The 4,529-nt window shown below is 35.4% G+C and overlaps 1 long non-coding RNA gene across 1 annotated transcript; it reads left to right on the top strand.

The window, feature by feature from the left end:
• Positions 1–461: 461 nt before the first annotated feature.
• On the top strand, positions 462–1,878 carry LOC109084776. Its single transcript, XR_006156042.1, has 3 exons — positions 462–868; positions 1,096–1,136; positions 1,719–1,878. It is a non-coding gene; the product is annotated as an uncharacterized LOC109084776 (long non-coding RNA).
• The last annotated feature ends 2,651 nt before the right edge of the window (positions 1,879–4,529 follow it).

The following is a 4,529-nucleotide window of genomic DNA, read 5'->3' as shown; positions in this document are numbered from 1 at the left end:
GACACATGCGTCGGTGTACAAAGTCAGTTGCGCTGGGTGCAAGATAGGGCCCACTGAGTGTAAATTTAGCCCAATTTTTGTGACCTTGTGGATGGTCCGCATTCAACAGCGCAAAGTGCGCTGTTAAATGTTGAGACAACCCAGCCGGCACATGACCGACCTTCAACGTTGAAATATGGTTGAAATAAGGTCAGTTGTGGTTTCAACGTTGAAACAACGTTGATTCAACGTTTAAAGCTGAACAGTTGAAAAACTTCCGGCACACGACCAACCTTCAGCGTTGAAATATGGTTGAAATAAGGTCAGTTGTTTTAACTTTCAAACAACGTTGGAAAATGTTTAATGCTAAATGGTTGAAAAAGGTTAATAAACTTTTAAATTATTTATATTAAATTAATATTATTATTATTATTATTATTTTAATAGCATTTTACAATATTTTAATCATGATACCTATTCTAAAATCTAAAGGTATATGTTCTCATCATTAACAACAATAAAACTAAATACATTTAGCTGCTTTATCACACTGAAACAATTCCTACTGGTTGTTTTACTTTATTGCTTTGATCATGATTGGTTAATCTGGCTGTCATCCAGGAAACTGGACAGTGAATCGGTTCGCGCCTTTCTACATTTGAAAATATGACCGTTATTATCGTTCTTTCTGTGAGTGAGGCGGCTGACTGTGAGCTGCTGCTGTAACTGCTCGGTCGGTCCCGAATTATTTTATATTTGCCTGTTAATTATTTATTTTTTTGAGCGAATTTGAGTCGTGACATGTCAATGGAGAACAAAAACTGTAATGTGAACACAAGAAGTGTCAGATGTGTTCTGCGAGGTCCTGCAAACATACTGGCAAAATGAGGTAGGAAAATCACTATCTTTATTATCTTTTTGAAAATAGTAAAGTAAGTTATATCGTTACGTTACCAGAGTTTACAAATGGGTAGCTTAAAGGACATGTAACCTGCAGAAGATAAATAAATACCTGTGTGTGTGTTTTTGTATTGCTTTATCACAGATGCTCAAGTTAGATGCTCATCTGATGTTGTTGTGTTGCTGGTAAATTATGTGTTAATGTCTGTATTTTAGAGATTTTTCCACATTTTCCTGATATGAATCCCATGGATTAGGTGTGTTGTTATATATGTTTTTATTCTTATAATAGTCCCAAAGTGTTTTCTGAAACATATAATTGCAAATGTCGGTACAATTTAAATGAATTAATGAAAATGAATTTAAAAATAAATTAGGATTGTTTAAAGCAGTGGTTCTCAAAGTGTCAGGCCCCCTGTAGTGGTTACACAGGTTTTTTTTTTGTTGTTGTTTTTTACATTTAAGTACAGTATAGTTATGTAACTTTTGTTATAACATTTTAATTTAATCGTTTTTCATTTACCTGTATGTAAGCACAGTGCAGTGTTAATGTTCAAACTGTGTATTTACAATGTTAAAGTGGCTGACAACAAATAAATATTCTTATTAGGAATAAAACTGCCTCATTTTTGAACTCCAGAGCTGTAGCTGAATAGTTAGGACTACTACGCTGCTGAAATTTAATGTTCATTATGGTGGAACTTAGAGAGACAAATATTTTCTGAAGTGGTACTTGGTAAAAAAAATTTTGAGAACCACTGGTTTAAAGAAATGGTATAAAATGAAATCCTGCTTTTTTAAGAACTTTTCAGTAAACCATTTCTTCTTTCCTCTTGTAGAGTCATCAAGGATCCAGCTTTTTATTGAAACATTGGTAAGAAATTGTTCAGCTGCTGCATTGCACTGTCACTTCTGGTAGAGATTCATTGACTTTTTGTGATAGGTTTTGATTTTATTTAGTTTAATAAAAATTTACTTAATTTGATTTTACTTGTTTTACTACACTGTATTTCTAGTGCTCTGATTAAAACAGTGTAACTGTGGGCTCTGAAAACACTACTTGTGAATAATTTGTTAATATTGTAAACTTTCATCTGAATACATTAAATAAGTGTTTAATGAATAGTGTTGTGCACTTTGTTTCCAACTTCACTTGTTATTGAACTGTAAAGTGAAAATATTGTGTGATATTATTTATTTTGCATTCAGTTTTCAGTTAAATATATTTCACAATATCAAAGTTGATATTTTATGAGGATTTATTTTTGGTGTTTTTGTGTTTGTTTATACAGGACAGTACAGAAAGCACACAAGTGGGAGAGAGTGGAGGGGACGGCGTCAGAAAGGACCTAGAGCTGGGACTCTTTCAAGGATCACCTGAAGCACAACCACACTATATGCACAAGGCTGTTGGTTCTAACATTTTAGGTTCACCTTCGGTGGAAATCACATTCCGCGTTCCCTGCGGTAAAAAAAGACACAGTCCGGGGGGGGGATTCCCGTTAGAAAAATGCCCCCCCCCCCCCCCCCCCCCCCCCCCCCCCCCCGGGGTGCCCCCTCTAACGCTGGTTCCTTGGAATTATCCTAACCTTCCCTGCCCTTACAGCGTCCCTGGTTGCCGGTTCCATTCTCGAACTGTTCAACACATTTTCACTGCACAAATGTACACATCTCTTGTAATGAGACACAATACAAAAAAAAATTTTTTACAGAAACTGTAGTTTTCCACCAAAATAAAAGATCAGCTGGTTTCCGTCATAAAGCTACAATGGTTTCTCTTGCAAGTGCCACACAAAATATGCATTTATATGCAAAAATATGCCAAATTATTTTACAAAAACCTTTAAATATTATTGTATTTGAATTGTTCTTCTACGTGTTTTTAACAATACATCCATACATACTCTGCAAAATAAAGTTTGGGATTATTTTCATCTGTTTTATACAGTACGTTTCCAAAATAAAACTGCTGTTTTACAATTCTGAGCATGTGGTAGTTTATTGAAGTTGATTGTAAAGCCATTGCTGCCAGTCATTTGATTTTTAGCCTTTATAATGTACAGTGTTGATCTAAATGCAAACTAGGCTCTAATTGAACATACAGTTGTGTAATCTATACATGGTGCAAGGTACGACGGTGAAACAGCGTCGTGTTATCAACGTTGATTCACTTTTCAAAATCAACACCTAATTCAACGTTAAGCCAACGTCTACAGAACGACCATAATTCAACCATGATGAAGGTAAGACGGTTTGAAACGGCGTCGCGATTTCAACAGTGAATCAATGTCGTAATTTCAACGGTGAATCAACGTCACAATATCAACGTTGATCCAATTTGCAAAATCGAAAGGTAATTCAACGTTGATTCAACCCTGGTACCTGACGTTGTTTCAACGTTGAAATGCCGGCTGGGAAGAGTAGTCAAGTAGGTGGTATACTCAGGGGCGTCGGACTGGGGGTAAAACCAGTACTGATTACCAGGGCCCCAAAGGAAGAGAGGGCCCTTGAAAAGTGTGGAATATATTTTATTGGGGGCCCATAAGGACTGCCTATGCATAGGGCCCGGGATCTTGTGCAACGCCCCTGGGTATACTGTTGCATGTGTAGAGCTCGTCAATCCACGCTCATCAGAGTTTGAGTATAGAAAGCTGTGCGGACGCGACTGTCCGCAAGACCGAATGGAATGCGAAAGTGAAGAAGCCATCCGGGCGGGCCTTTTAAAGGTGACTGAGGAAGCTATCACGAATTCGTGTATAGCTGAAGAGCTGAAGCTCTCCCTACAAGGGGCCTAGCAACACCCCTGTATACGTGATCATAGCGTAATACTTCATCTCTGTCTTTTTAAAAGTGGACATAATAAAAATAACCATGGATTACCATGGATGACCATGGATTATCCCTTTTATATATATATATAAGTTTGGAAATCCTTGTGTGTGTGTGTGTGTGTGTGTGTAAATAAATAAATATTTATTTAAGTATTTTTGGTCTTGGTATTATACTTGTCGAACTGGGTCCCGGAAAGAAAAAGTTTGGAAATCCTTGCATTAGAGTATGAGTGTGTATCAAGTCTCACTTGCACTTTTAAAGCACAAAATTAAAGTCACTCAAATCCGTGTGGCCATATCAGACACCCTGCTAAGAAGCACTGTTACTGTTACATCTGTTACACTGTTACATCTCTAATTACAAATTGCATGACCAATTTTGGACTTTAAAAATACTGATTGATCAGGACAATTATAAATATTATTTATTTACAAATAATCAGTAGTCTTTGAAATGTAGTAAATAAAAGTCCATTCAGCTTTTAATGTTTTGTAACACATTTTCAACTCAAATTTATTCCCTTCTGCAAAAATGTTCATTAATAATTAAAATGACGACATTTAAATGCAACACAAACATTACAGACATATTATACAAATAAATATATAAACACATTCAGATAAATGTTTTACTTCATTGACAACCATTTTGAATGTGAAAAAAAAAAATAATTTTAAAATCAAGTAGGCTATATAATTTTAATCATCTTTAAAAAAGAATATCAGTTGCAAAAAATATGTTCAGCATTTTACAAAAAAAGCACTTAAATTATTATTCTCTAACAAGGTCAGAATAATATTAAATTATTCTGTGTTGAC

Source organism: Cyprinus carpio, chromosome B12 (assembly GCF_018340385.1).
Source record: "Cyprinus carpio isolate SPL01 chromosome B12, ASM1834038v1, whole genome shotgun sequence".
In the NCBI taxonomy this organism is placed as follows: domain Eukaryota; kingdom Metazoa; phylum Chordata; class Actinopteri; order Cypriniformes; family Cyprinidae; genus Cyprinus; species Cyprinus carpio.
The sequence above is the reverse complement of the archived record's forward strand: the minus strand, read 5'-3'. Positions and strand labels throughout refer to the sequence as shown.